We start from the raw sequence: 16,038 nt of genomic DNA, 5'->3' as shown, positions 1-16,038 counted from the left end.
CTGATCAATTTTGCAATGTGCACGTTTAACGCTTGAGCGTGCGGGTGCGTGGCGTCGTACTTGCGCTTGCGCTCAAACAGTGGCGCTAGCGACGTCTGGACGCTACGCTGAGAGACATTGCTGGATGGGGCCGAGGACAGCGGAGGTGAGGGTGTGGGTGCAGGCCAGGAGACGGTACTGCCTGTGTCCTCAGAGGGGGGTTGGATCTCAGTGGCAGGTTGGGGCACAGGGGGAGAGGCAGTGGTGCAAACCGGAGGCGGTGAACGGGCATCGTCCCACCTTGTGGGGTGCTTGGCCATCATATGCCTGCGCATGCTGGTGGTGGTGCCTCCGCAGCTGATCTTGGCGCGAAAAAGGTTGCACACCACTGTTCGTCGGTCGTCAGGCGTCTCTGTGAAAAACTGCCACACCGTAGAGCACCTTGACCTCTGCAGGGTGGCATGGCGTGAGGGGGCGCTTTGGGAACCAGTTGGTGGATTATTCGGTCTGGCCCTGCCTCTACCCCTGGCCACCGCACTGGCTCGGCCTGTGCCCACACCCTGACTTGGGCCTCCGCGTCCTCGCCCGCGTCCACGTCCTATAGGCCTACCCCTACCCCTCAGCATGGTGTATTACCAGTGATTTGATTTCCCAGCCAGGAAATAAATTGGCGCAAGCCTGCAGGCCAAATAGAATCTTTTCCCTTTTTTTTAAAGGAAAGGCCGACTGCCTATATTCAATCAATAATAAATGTGTTGTGGCCCTGCAGTGTGTCACAGAACTGCAGTCTTGCACTGTTATTAACTGCAGCAGAGCGGTGATTTCCCAGTCAGGAAATAAATTGGCGCAAGCCTGCAGGCTAAATAGAATTTTTTCCCTTTTTTTTTTAAAGGAAAGGCCCACTGCCTATATTCAATCAATAATAAATGTGTTGTGGCCCTGCAGTGTGTCACAGAACTGCAGTGTTGCACAGTTATTAACTACAGCAGAGCGGTGATTTCCCAGCCAGGAAATAAATTGGCGCAAGCCTGCTGTTAAACTTAGCTGGCTGCGTATGATTTTTTTAACGTTCTCCACCCAGCACACACGTACCCAGAACGCTGAGGACTGTCAGAGGCAGGCCAAATACAATTTTTGCCCTTTTTTTTTAAAGGAAAGGCCCACTGACTATATTCAATCAATTAATAAATGTGTTGTGTGGCCCTGCTGTGTGTCACAGAACTGCAGTGTTATTAACTACAGCAGAGCGGTGATTTCCCAGCCAGGAAATAAATTGGCGCAAGCCTGCAGGCCAAATAGAATTTTTGCCCTTTTTTTTTAAAGGAAAGGCCCACTGCGTATATTCAATCAATAAAATATGTCTTCTGGCTCTGCCTACACAATTCTGTCCCTGGAGTATTACTGCAGGGCACAATGCTCTGCATGGCCGATTTGGAAAAAAAAAAAAAAGTGCAACACTGCTAACAGCAGCCTCCACAGTACTGCACACTGTTAGATGTGGCCCTAAGAAGGACCGTTGGGGTTCTTGAAGCCTACACTAACTCCTAACACTCTCCCTACAGAAGCTCCAACACTATAGCACTGTCCCTCAGCTATCTCACAACGCATCTGAGGCGAGCCGCGGGAGGGGCCGACTTTTATACTCGGGTGACATCTGATCTCCCCAGCCACTCACAGCAGGGGGGTGGTATAGGGCTGGAACATCACAGGGGGAAGTTGTAATGCCTTCCCTGTCTTTCAATTGGCCAGAAAAGCGCGCTAACGTCTCAGAGAGGAAACTGAAAGTAACCCGAACATCGCGTGGTACTCGTTACGAGTAACGAGCATCCCGAACACCCTAATATTCGCCCGAGCATCAAGCTCGGATGAGTACGTTCGCTCATCTCTAGTTGTTGAACATCAGGCCGCTGCTGCCTTCTTCCCTGGCTACTCCAATGATCTTTAGTGAGTCTGAAGAGCCCAACGAGGCTCAGTAAGCCTGACCTTATGGACATATTCACAAATCTGACATGTATTTCCAGAGAATAAATTCGAGGTGGACACTCAGATTTCTGCTGTGAACATGCTATGTGTGTGTAGCACATCTGAGCAAAGTTGTATGAGGATTAGCTCCATTGTCATTCAACTGGGCTAATCCTGGGCATTTCTGTCTTGAAAAAAGGTTCACCTCAGGGGGAGCACCTAGTAGGTGTGAGGAGACTTGTTAAAAGTCTAAGCATGTTCCTCTGGGATATTTATACCACCTATTAGAAAGCAGCATTCCTGTAAGTCAATGTCTGGCCTTGTAGCAAGCACTGGGAATATGAGCTAAAGCCTGAGTCTTCTAGAAAGATAAGATAACCATGTATAGACAGACTGTTTCAGAGTTTTTACACCATATAAGTGTATAGTATGTTGCTGACTGGCTAGGTGAGAGGCCTGTTATGTGGGACAGAAGAGCTAAAGTTTCTCCTTAGGGAGAGCACCTAGTAGGCATGAGAGGCTTATAAGGCCATGCATGCTCCTCTGGGAAATTTATGCAAATCGGAAAATGGAACAATGGATCTACAGCACCACCCATGGTCTTGAATTAGTAGCAAACGGTTGGAAATATGCATGATAAAAGTCTTTTGCAGGCATCCTTTTCACATGTGTAAGATGGTGAAACAGTCCTCCTGCTGTGAATGTCCCGGTTTCTGTTGTAACTGTCATTTTGTTTTTTGACCACAAGAGGTCACTGTGCTCTGGACTGAGACAGAGAAAAAAGAAGTGCATCATGACCATAGAGAGGAGCAGAGGAAGATGGTCATTACAGACCGGGCTCAGAAGTAGCGGCGTCAGTGAGTTCATATGGTTCTTGGATGAAATCCTATTCCTGCGTTCCGGACAAAGTCTAAAGGTACCCACCAGACCCGGGTCAGCCAGAGAACTAAGGCCTCTGGTGTAACCGTGCACGCACCGCCAAACTGATTGAGACTAATAACAAGGCCTGTAGTTAGCTAGTTTAGTTAGGCATACTGATGGCCGCCGGCCGCACTGCTGGGGACTGAGCTGTCCGACATAGTCCTAACACTCAGAGAACTCTATACTCGTAGAGCTGTCTAAGGATATCTACAAGTCACACGTTACGCAACTGTACTTGGCCTTGACTTGTGAGCTATATATTGTTATATCTGTTGAGTGGTGTTGTGTAAGGGGAGAATACGGGTGTGTTGATAAGATTGTAAGCTCTTGTGCTGTGTCGCCGGTGCTTCCCTAGCATCCACACTGATTGTTCCTGCTTCCAGGGTGATAGAAGGTAATAGCGGCTGGTTAGAGACGGCCTGCGGCTAGGTAAAAGCTTGGAGGATATTGAAGGCGCACATTATAGAGCACAGCGCTGCATGGCACAAGAGTCTCAGCTTCCCCGCTGAGCGTATGTAACTTTCTGGGGGAGTTCGGGTTGGTTAAGGGTTCTGCCAAATTAAGTAAAATCACATTGCTACGGATTGGTTTTGAGTCGCGTCTTTTGTTCAGGACTTCGCTGTATTCTGGAAGGCCCACCCCCGGTCGGCGGCTTACACTTGGCGTAGTCGGCAGGATACAGCGATCGTCATGGACGGAGACGTGGCGGGAAACATTCCCCTAGCGCCAGCGGCCCAGGGTGCCCCGGCGCAACAAGATTTCCTAGCCCCAGTACCTGTCACGCCAGCCCAAGTAGGGTACTTATCGGCTGGAGCACTAATGCAGCACTTGCCAAAGTTTAACGGTAAAAATATGGGGTTGCAGGACTGGACCGAAAGGGTACAAAGTATAGTTAAATTGAGTAATTTGATACCTGCGCTGCGTGCAGAGATAGCATTGGGAGCCCTGGAAGGCGACGCTAGACGGACCGTGATGGTACGGCCCGAGTCAGAAAGAGACACTTTGGAGAAAATATTCTCCCTGCTGGAGGGGGCACAGGGAGGGCGAACCAGGGTAGCGCAGTTGCGCAGCAGCTTCTTCAACCGGTCCCAGCGAGAGGGTGAAACGTTGATACAATACTCTAACACCCTACAGGAAGTGTTGAATGAAGTGCAAAGACGGGATTCAGGGGCCATGGGAGCTTTCAAGGAAGTGGACCGGCTACTACGAGACCAATTTATTCTAGGACTATCCAATAGATTTTTACAGGATAAACTGCAAGAGATGACCCGGGCAGATGCTGACCTGACATTTTATAACGTTTACCGGGCTGCTGTAGAGAGAGAAGAAGAGCCCACGGCTGTGAGTGTGCAGGCAGTGAGTAACAGAGAGTGTTCCGGGGGCGAGGATCCATTAATCCAGACCCATCCGGGGTGCGGGGATCAAGGGGACCTCTTTGCTGGAGCTGCCGACGGTATGGCCATATCGCTCGAGAGTGCCACCAACAGACGGAACCTGAGCTGGCTTTAAACTTCCGACTGCCGCAGTAACAGGGCATCCTGCGGCAGTTCCCTCAGAGCTAAGCCCACTACGCAATGAACGCGATCTCTATGCTAGCAGTCCCATTATGGAAGCTGAGCTGGAGGGCCAAAAGGTACACTGCCTAGTGGATACCGGATCGGAATCCATTGGAGTTTTTCGAGAGACACTTCAGGCATATGATGGAACCGGAAGATGGAAGTGTTATCCGGTTGACAGCTGCCAATAATGGTGCAATGGATGTACAAGGGATCGTCTGGATGCGAATCCGGCTGTTTGGGCAGGACATTGGCAAAAAGGGGATCGTGCTGGTAGATCATCCGTCCCGAAAGGGACTCGATGTAACGCTGGGCATGAACGTGCTGAGAGACCTCGATCATCACCTCTATGCCAAGGAAGGGCCTAAATACTGGCAGCGGACCACCACGCACCGGCCAACTCAAAAGGTCCTACAGCAGATGGTGAGGAGCTGCAGTTTACAGAAGAGCCTCATGTCAGGGTGTCCTATTGGGCATGTGAGAGTACCGCTGAGAGCTCCAGTGAAGATTCCACCACGCCAGGAGAAAATTTTGATGCTTCCAGTGGGAGCTGGGCGGCCACTGAATGGACTGGAGGTCCTGATCGAACCTGCTCCACGGGGAGAACTGCAGAACCGCCCGCTGGTAGCCCGAGCACTCGTCACCGTGAAAGATGGGTGCGTGCCTATACGCTGCCTCAATGTCTGGGACAGTGAGTCGATCGTTCCTGGGAATACACTGCTGGCTGAAGTTCATGTGCCCGAGGGCGGTGTCATTCACCGGAGGAGCTTCACGCTACAGCCAGATGGGAGGTCAGCTTGGACCTTTGCTGTGAAGGTCCAGCAAGAACAGGCCCCAACAGCTGAGTGGAACGGTCGAGTGATCATGTCTCTGATGGGAGTGGACCCCCGCTCTCTGACCCCGGGGAAACAAAAGCTTCTGGAAGACACGCTATGGGAATACCAGGAAGCGTTCTCAAGGCATGATGAAGACTTCGGGTGTGCCACCGCTATCGAGCATGAAATCCCTACCCGCGACGCTGCGCCAGTTCGAGAACGGTACAGGCAAATCCCACCCAAGATGTATCAAGAGGTGAAAAATATGGTGGCCAGCATGCTGGAAAACCAGGTGATACAGGAAAGTAAAAGCCCGTGGGCTGCTCCTGTGGTCCTGGTGCGAAAGAAAGACGGAAGTCTTCGGTTCTGTGTAGATTATCGGAAATTGAATGCCCGAACCATCCGGGATGCTTATCCTCTTCCACGGATCGAAGAGTCACTATCCTCCTTGGGTCGAGCCAAGTACTTTTCCACGCTCGACCTGGCTAGTGGATATTGGCAAGTGCCAGTAGCTGAAAAAGACAAGGCAAAGACAGCCTTTATCTTGCCCATGGGACTATATGAGTTCAATAGGATGCCGTTCGGACTGACCAACGCTCCAGGGACGTTTCAGCGGTTGATGGAGCACTGTCTGGGTGACCTAAACTTTGAATCAGTATTGATATATCTGGATGACATTGTGGTGTTTGGGACTTCATTCGAAGATCATCTTAAAAAACTGCGGCAGGTCCTGGGACGACTACAAGATCATGGTCTGAAAATCAAGCCCAAAAAGTGTCAACTGCTTCAACAGCGCATAGAGTTCCTGGGACATGTGGTCACTCCAGAAGGGGTACAACCGGCCCCTAGCAAGGTGGAGGCCATGCAAAAGTGGCCCCAGCCAAGAACCCTACGGGAAGTACAAGCGTTCCTAGGCCTGGCCGGTTATTACAGGAGATTTATACCCAAGTTCTCTCATCTGGCCGGTCCACTAAACGAGCTGCTGAGAGGCACAACTGGAGGGCCCAGGAATCGCCCCATTGAGTGGGGGCCACGACAGCAAGAAGCCTTCGAGGCATTGAAAAGAACTCTGACCAGCGCCCCAATCCTGGCCTATGCACAGTTTGATAGCCCGTTCTTGCTGTACACGGATGGAAGTTTACATGGTCTTGGAGCTGTGTTATCTCAAGTTCAAGACGGGCGTGAGAGGGTCATTGCCTATGGCAGTAGGTCGTTAAGGGAGTCGGAGCGCAACCCTGACAACTATAGCTCCTTTAGGTTGGAGCTTTTGGCGCTGGTCTGGGCCATGACTGAGAAGTTTGCAGAGTATCTGACGGGTGCAGAAGTGACTGTGATGACGGACAATAACCCGCTAGCGCACTTGGAGAGCGCTAAGCTAGGCGCCCTTGAGCAGCGATGGATAGCCCGCCTTTCCAAGTATCAATACCGCATCCAGTTCCGGTCAGGGAGGGAGAACGGCAACGCCGATGCCCTCTCCCGAGTTCCGGTGGGGTCGCCGACCAAGAGGGGAGAAGAGGATTTAGAAGACACTGAAATTCCACACCTCGGCAGAGTACCACCATTCCAGAATCTGACACATTCAAGTGGGGTGGCTTCAGGGATGCCGATGGTGTTGGGGAAGACGTTGGGAGATTGGGAACGAGTCCAAAGTAGCTGCTCGGAACTATGGAAAGTGAGAGAGTGGGTCCGAACTAAGGTTTGGCCTCGCCCGGACGAGCGGGCCAGTCTGACGCAGGAAGGTCAGAAGTTGCTGAGACAATGGGATAAGCTGAGTATTAACCAGGGGCTCCTGTGCCGGACCATATACGTACAGTCAGAGCTGCAGCACCGGCAACAGGTTGTCATCCCTATGTCACTGGGACCAGCTGCCGCTCAAGAAGCCCATGAGAGGGGGGCTCATTTCGGGAGCACGAAGACGTACCAATGGCTCCAGCACTTCGTATATTGCCCGGATTTGGGAGAAATGGTGACCGAGGCATGTCTGAAATGTCGGTCCTGCGGGCTGAGTAAAAGCCCCGAGCAACGGGCCCCTGTGCAAACTATCCGGACTTCCGCCCCCCTGGAAATCTTATTGATTGATTATGTACAGATCGGGTACTCTACCTCATGACACCCCTACTGTTTGGTCATGACGGACCACTTCACAAAATATGCAGTGGCCGTGCCCACCAGAGATCAGACGGCTGAATCGGCTGCTGAGGCAGTCTGTAAACACTTTATACAAGTGTTTGGGTGTCCGCGGAGAATTCATTCAGATCAGGGGGCATGTTTCCAGGGTGCTTTGATGAGGGAGCTGTATCAGCTCTATGGTATCGAACGTTCCCGCACGACTCCGTACCATCCACAAGGGAATGGGGCGTGTGAGCGGTTCAACCGCACCTTGATACAGATGCTGCGGACTCTAGAGGAAAGTCAAAAAGCCCAGTAGCCAGAGTACTTACCTGAGCTGATGTGGGCCTACAACAATAGGGTTCACAATACCACTGGTTACTCTCCACACATGCTTATGTTTGGGAGAGCAGGCCAGGAGATCGAGGATCTTCACATGCCGGATCCGAGGCAGCCTCCGCCGAGGAGCACCACCGCCTGGGTGCAAGACCATCGCCGCCGACTGAGAGCAATACATAAGGTTGTGGGTGAGCGCCTGAGACAAGTGGTGCACCCCAACCCGGGGCCAGTGCAGATGGACGAGTATGCTCCAGGTGATCGTGTGATGGTCAGAGCCAAGAGGCCAACCGGAAAATTGGATGGGCGGTGGGAGGCGGTTCCATACATAGTGAAGCAGAAGGTAGATCCTGATATCCCCGTGTATGAGGTTGAGCCCGAGGGGACTGGGGGACCCTCAAGGAACCTCCACCGTAACATGTTGAGACACTGTCACTTTCAGCAACCTGCGGCTGATAAGGAGATGCTTATCCCTACCCCTAGTATTGGGGAACCCCTGGTAGATGATGAATGGTGGGTAGTTCCTGTCCCGGCCATGTCGGAGTCCCCGGTCGTGACAAGCTCGCCACCCAGGGAGAGAGATGCCCAGCCAGCAGAACCACATCCACCGAGTGTGCCAACTGTCCCTGGTCCTATGACTCTGCGCAGGACGGCCAGGTCCACCGCTGGTGTACCCCCACAGCGCTACGCGCAGGATGAGTTTGAGTGGGGGAGGTTGCCGGGGACGGCAACATCTAGTGGGGTGGCATGTAAGATGGTGAAACAGTCCTCCTGCTGTGAATGTCCCGGTTTCTGTTGTAACTGTCATTTTGTTTTTTGACCACAAGAGGTCACTGTGCTCTGGACTGAGACAGAGAAAAAAGAAGTGCATCATGACCATAGAGAGGAGCAGAGGAAAGCGGTTAGATGCGTGTGAGCGATATGAGATGAGCTGGTGAGGACTGCAGCTAGCGAGACAGACACTGCGATCCACCGGAAAAAGGACCCCAACGAGGACCGGAGCTACCGTGAGGGGAGCTGCATTAGAGACTGTTCCAGAGTTTGTCAGACTACCATCTTAACGGAGAAGATGGTCATTACAGACCGGGCTCAGAAGTAGCGGCGTCAGTGAGTTCATATGGTTCTTGGATGAAATCCTATTCCTGCGTTCCGGACAAAGTCTAAAGGTACCCACCAGACCCGGGTCAGCCAGAGAACTAAGGCCTCTGGTGTAACCGTGCACGCACCGCCAAACTGATTGAGACTAATAACAAGGCCTGTAGTTAGCTAGTTTAGTTAGGCATACTGATGGCCGCCGGCCGCACTGCTGGGGACTGAGCTGTCCGACATAGTCCTAACACACAGAGAACTCTATACTCGTAGAGCTGTCTAAGGATATCTACAAGTCACACGTTACGCAACTGTACTTGGCCTTGACTTGTGAGCTATATATTGTTATATCTGTTGAGTGCTGTTGTGTAAGGGGAGAATACGGGTGTGTTGATAAGATTGTAAGCTCTTGTGCTGTGTCGCCGGTGCTTCCCTAGCATCCACACTGATTGTTCCTGCTTCCAGGGTGATAGAAGGTAATAGCGGCTGGTTAGAGACGGCCTGCGGCTAGGTAAAAGCTTGGAGGATATTGAAGGCGCACATTATAGAGCACAGCGCTGCATGGCACAAGAGTCTCAGCTTCCCCGCTGAGCGTATGTAACTTTCTGGGGGAGTTCGGGTTGGTTAAGGGTTCTGCCAAATTAAGTAAAGTCACATTGCTACGGATTGGTTTTGAGTCGCGTCTTTTGTTCAGGACTTCGCTGTATTCTGGAAGGCCCACCCCCGGTCGGCGGCTTACACATGTATGAAATGTGGATTATTGTCTGATTAGACACTTCCAAAATCTGTATAGGAGGACCATGGTGTTACGCAAGGGATCAGGATATGACAGAGAACATAGATGCACAAAGACATAATTTGAATTATTTACTATGGAATACTAAATACATTTTAAACAAATGGGTTTGACAGAAATGCAATTAACACAATTATATGTGTTATCAAACCTGAAATTCTATCCCAACTAGAATCTGCCCAAAGTGGAAGCAAATGCTACATTCTATTGGTTATATTGACTTTAACATTGCACTGCACAATCAAGATGGTATAAGCTCTCTTTGAATAGTCCTATGTCGCTATTAACAAAATAACAAATCTGAGTCCTCTCCATCCTTAGAGTATGATAATATGACCTCTATTTGTGGTTCGTGTACCCCGTGCTTCTTGGGGAGCACTCTCCACTAAGCTACAGGATGAGCAATAGCTTCAAAAGTTCCAAGCTCAAAATATTGGCAATCAATCACTTCAAAGTCCAGTCCTAGTTGTTCGTAAATATGTCCACACTGCACTCTTATCTTGGAGGCCAATAACTACTTACAATTGCTGTTTAAGTTGGCTGCAGCTCAGTAATTTGACAGTTTACAAGAATGACATATGGCATAGCTGCTTCCTTTCTCTCCAGCAGCACCGAGCGCCGACCAGACTGGTAGTGCGGTGACCTGTCTCGAACTGAGACCGTTCTCACCACATGGGGTAAGTGCTCCTCTCTGTTTTTTGGCTCCCCTATTTATGTATGGTTACATTATCACCAATCGGACTGCAGCTCTCTTTTTTCTGATTTTGTAAAACTAATATTTGTATATATTCATCAATTTCAGTAGGGTAGCCCCCAACTTCAAGTTCAACTCATGTGAATGGTGTTACCATGCAGGGCGGCGCAGGGTCCCGCGGTCGGCGCGCGTCGCTCCGGTGTCGGCTCCGGCGTTCTGGAGCTCTGGAGTCGGGGCTCTCCTGGCGGCGTGGGGCAGACAGTGTGCGGCGGCGTGGGCGTGTCCGCCCGTAGGGTGCCGCCCACACTCCTCCACCTTTCTTATGCAGCAGTGGGAGAGTCAGCTCCTCCCACTCTCTGCCCCTGGGCGGAGCCTGGCAGTTATAAGGCTGGCAGTGACCTGAGCTCACTGCCAGTTATTGGTTCGGTCAGCGTCTAGTAGGTCCTGTCTGCAGCTAGCCTCAGTTCAGCCTCTAGTTTGACTGTCTGCTTCCATCTCCAGCTTTGCTTTGCTCTGTATGTTCTGTTGGTCATTTCCATCTGCCTTCTCTGTCGGCACTCTGTCCCCCCATTTAGTTAGTCACATCTTATCAGTCGCCAGGTCCCTAGCCAGTGCAGGGACCGCCGCCCAGTTGTCCGCCTGGGGTTAGCCAGGACCGAGGCAAGTAGGCAGGGACAGTGGGGTGCGGAAGTTCAGGGCACCCCACCTGGCGCTCGGGGGGTCAAAGTGCCGTAACAAACAGATTCTAAAGCAGTTCTTTCAGATCTCCTTTGCTATGTTATGTGAGATGGTCCCTTAATAGTTTTAAGGGAATTTGTCAGCTTGTAAAGCTGTGGCTGTATGCATCCCATGAACTACTTGTTCAAGTGCACATAATGAGTGAATTAGTTCACTCATTACAAGCACGTACCAATGTAGTCCGTGGGATACATGCAGCCACGTCTTTGAAAGCAGACAGTGCGGAAATGCCGAGGAAGTCACATCCCCTGATTCAGCACTGTGGCTCCTCTGAGACCATAACTTTAGTTTATGGGACCCATCGGAGCTGATTGATTCCCTTTAAAGTGGATCTGCATGCAGTACATTTTGATGGCTGCACGAGACAGTCAAGGGACAAAGAAAAGGAGAGCGCTCCTGTAGGAGTATAAACACAAAAGACTGAAGAAAATATATACGGACATGAATTGCAATAAACCAAAATTAAGTGGTTTACGCATGAGAGAGTCAAATGATGTAAAAAAAAATCAATTGTAATAAGAACATCCACTTAAAGGTTGAGAGCAGTAGATCCCAAAAAGCACCAGATACACTAGACAGTGATCTGGGAGACAGAAGACAAAAAACGTGGAGAAAACGGATATGTAAAAGATCCGCGCTACAGTGTGGAGTGTCAGTAGCGCAGACATTTTACATATCCATTTTCTCCACTTTTTTGTGGGTTTTTGTCTTTGGGACAGTCAAGGGGGATGCTGAGCTCCGGGATGTGTGGTTTTCTATGATCTGATTAAATATATTCATGTAATATGCTATTTAAATACTAGCAAAACTCATAGAGAAAGCCTGTGAGTTCAGCTTTCCCCACCCACATAGAGCAATTGACAGTTCTTCTTTTATGTGTTTGGTATGGCACAAACTCGAACAGAGCTTTTATAGATGTTCTACCGAAAATAGGGTTCTACTGGTTTGGTTTGCTCAACACTAGTCATAAACACTGGTGTATGACACTGTATAAGAGCCATAAAAATGCTGTATAGCACTCTCAGAGTGTAATGCAGGGCTTTTATGGCTCCTAGTGTTAAGGGTTTTGGCGAACTTCTGGTTTGGTTCAAATTATTCGGGCCAAACTAAGCTTTTTCAAAAGTTCTCTCTTCACTAGTGGGGAAAGCAGGACTCACAGGCATTTTCTGAGTCCTAGCAGCTTTTTACATGAAGGTACTTAATCAAATAATAGAAAGCTATATGTCCCTCTGTTCTATGCTGTCCTCAAATATAGTCGTATAGGGGACCTCCACTTTAAATTAATGAGTGAGCTCCTCTTCATACAGTCCTAGAATAATCTCTAAGGAAGAACAAGCTTCACTTCGCAGTCTTCCTTCAATATAATCTGGGAAGTTGAGTTGTGAAGCTCTGTGCTATAGAATCCTTTTCTTATTTTAGATTTATTGACCATTTTTATTGTTTCTTGTGCAATACATGTTGTTTTGCAACTCTGGCCCCAGGAGGCCGAATTACGAGATCTAATTCTATGAAAATCCATTTAGGATGATGTTACTTAGTGTTAACATGCAGCTGAAATATATATAAAGCAATAACCCCTGGAAAGCCTTACTGCAGTGATTTACAATCCTGCATTGCCTTGTGCATGAAATATGTAGAATTTATTGTGCAGAGGACATATTTCCACCTGAAGGTAAATCAGTAAAAAACAAACATTTGTCATGAAACCATAGGAAAACATCTTGGTACTGTTTTTTTTTCCACCAGACATGGAAGAACTTTTGAATTTATGAGTTGATGGAACACAAAGTAGATTTCAGCTACTGCAGCAGAATTTCCAAGCCAAATAATCCAGGTGATTATTTTATTCATGGAGTCAACATTAATGAATGCAGCAATAGATTAAACGTCTGTAGATGATCGGGTGAAGACATCAGTCCGATGCCGAAAGACAATGTGTGTTAAATGAATCAATAGACACATCTCCTTCAGATTCATCCCAATTGATGTCTCCGATTGCCCTCCACTCGTTTCTGCCTGCCAGAGCATAGATATAGAAATAGGAAAGACGAAAAGGTGCTTCATGTGAAGACTCTCGGGACAGGATAATCAAAAAGGGGATTTAACTTGCTCACCTGACTAGGTTGTGAGTACACAACACTATTTTCGCATGAAGAGTAACTTTGGACCACTGCCCGTTCCTCAGATGCCGGACGCATGCTGTGCAGGTAGAGGAATCGGGGTAAGCGCTCTTGTTAGAGCGGAGCTCTATCTGCTGCGGGTCCCAATAGAATCCAGCCAGGAATAACTTACTTCGTTAATATCCTTTAATGGTATCAGAACAAGCCACAGCGCGTTTCAACTTGTACTAGAGTCTTCCTCATGTGTCACTATCTAGGAGTGGGTCGGGGACGCTATATTTTCTCCTTAAGGAGAGCATCTAGAAGGTGGGTGAGTGAGTGAGGAGACTTTTAAGGCCATTTATGCCCCTCTGGGTAATATGCAAATAAGGGAGATGGAACAATACCTATGCAGCGCCACCTTTTGGAAGGCAGCATTACTGAAAGTCAATGTTAGATTCTTTATACAAGCCTTGTAACAATTCCCAGTCATTGTTTCAAGGCTTGTATAAAGAGTCTAACATTGACTTGCAGGAATGCTGCCTTCCAATAGGTGGCGCTGCAAAGATGTTGTTCCATCTCCCTTACTATCTAGGAGCACACTGAGAATCTACAAGTGAGTGAAAGCCAAGTCAGTGTCAGCACTGTAAAACTGGAGCCACATGCTATTGGATATAAGGATTATGCCAATACACACTGGCAGTCTATCATGAAGCCATCCTGATTCATTCTCAGGTGTCCAAAAACTTTTGGTAGGATAGTGTATTGGGACCTGTGCCAGAGAGAACTCTGTAGCTACAGAGCGCAGATATAACTTTTCTTCTATGGGTGGTTAGCAAGTTTGGATCACTGACCAAGTCTGAAGTAGCAGCTCGCTCCTATAAGCTTAAGGCCAAATACCCATGAACGGATTTGTACCGCAGTTCCCATGGCGTGAATCTGCGGCGGAATTCCACAACTATTAGGTTCTATTGAAAGCCCGGACCTGAAGTCTTCAAAAGACCTTATTTAATGCTTGAAATACATTGTACAGTGTGGACTAAAACTCCTTTGATTAATCTACTTCATCTAGATATTTCAGCATCTTTTTGTCACATCAGGACAGCCTTGCCTTTTTCTTCTTTGGATGGATTTCTGTAAAATTGTAGAACCCTCCAGGAGGCTTTCTGATGCTGCCAAATGGCTTGAGGCTCAACGTTTCCACCAATTGGTCTAAAGTGACCATGAAGTGCGTCATAGAGTGGGGCTTATCCTTTGCACGATTCTAAAAAGGTCACAATATACTTCCTTGGTTTTTCTATCAAACCTTCTGGGATATTCACTTTATGCCAAAATACCGATGTAGAAAAATCACAAAATTTAGCAAAACACCCACTTGCACAAAAGTTTTGTGACTTTTCTGTCCTCTGTGGCAGCCTTGCCACTTTTGTGAAAAATGGGCAGAGCCTTCGGGACTGTGGCCCCTCCAGACAGATTTATGCATAATGTATGACAAAAACTGGCGTAAATTATACCATAAATCTATGCCAGCTTCTAGCTGGCATATATTTCTGTATCAGTGCACAGAGGAGCAGAGATTTGCCTAATATATGAAGAAGTGTGTGCCTCTTCATATCTTAGGTGCATAGTGCATTGGCGGAAATTATACTAAGAGCGGCTTTTCTCCTTGTATTTTATTGCTACATCCAGAAGGTGCCTCTCTCTTCTCCCCATTTCTTCCTTACCTTTATCTGGTTTGGGTGTGCTACCTACATTTTAAAAGGAGACAGATTTTAAGGGTTAAAATGTTCTAGTATTAGTGGAAGAAAATCTGTAATTGCTTCGCTGAAGCCCATCAACCCTACAAGTGAATTCCATACAGGTTTCTATTAATGTCCAATAATCCAGAATATCTTGTCCCTAATATTATAGCGACCCTCCCGTTTTTGGACAACATTCTATCCTGGGACTGAAGAGAGTGGGTGGTATATTATATGCAGTATACCTGTGGTATATTACCTGCAGATGTTTCTCACTGCTGTTTGTCTGAACTACCGGTTCCAGGTCACATTTTTAGCTGTTCAAGATGGCTGACACAATTTTCAGATTACCTAATCCTCATAGTGCATTAGTGGTGTTAGACTATCAATGCACTATACCTGCTCTCTGATTGACTGATGTTGGTCACGTGATCAGCACTGGCCAATCAGAGCAGTGCACAGTGTGCTAGATAGGAAATTGTAGCAGCCAAAAACCAGGACCAGAACTAGCAGATCGGATGGCAAAGAAGAAAAATTGCAGATAATATTTTTTCAAGCCCTCCAGTACCAGGATATAATTTTGCCCTGAAACCAGAGTGTCGCTTTAACGCCACATTAAAGAAATTGCACTGTACATATTTTGAATTGATTTTCCTAATTTGCAAGCATGTATTTAATGAGTTTCAGGATTCCTCAGACAAGCGACTCTTGAGATGCCACAGAAGCATGAAGTGTGGCAAGTCACACAGACATCGTCTTGTATGTTGTAAGTGTCTTCTTATTTACTTCAACCCATTAGTTTATCTAAATGTTCCTTGGAGAAATCTACCACCATGTCTAAACAAATTGGGTCTTGTAAAACGAAAATAAATGAGAATTTAAATATACCATATATTCATTTAATATATTTACTTTCTCATTTTCACCTATATTTGCAGATCTTTTCACGATTTTCTGCTTCCTCACAAATAGTCTTTTGTGGGGATTTCATCGGCAAGAGAACATATGCTGTTTAATTTGGAGGTGTGTGTCTTACTTTACTTGCTGAAAGGTAGAAAACAGGCCACAAGGTAATGAATAAGACGTTATATTGAGGGTATCTGTTTAATATATACACCCTCCCCCATGAAGATGCTGAGGGGGAAAAAAATCGAAACGCGTTGTGCATTCAAGAATTCACTCAAATATCACATGGCTGAAAATAT

Source organism: Eleutherodactylus coqui, chromosome 11, assembly GCF_035609145.1.
Source record: "Eleutherodactylus coqui strain aEleCoq1 chromosome 11, aEleCoq1.hap1, whole genome shotgun sequence".
Taxonomy (NCBI): Eukaryota; Metazoa; Chordata; class Amphibia; order Anura; family Eleutherodactylidae; genus Eleutherodactylus; species Eleutherodactylus coqui.
Note: the sequence above shows the minus strand (reverse complement) of the source record.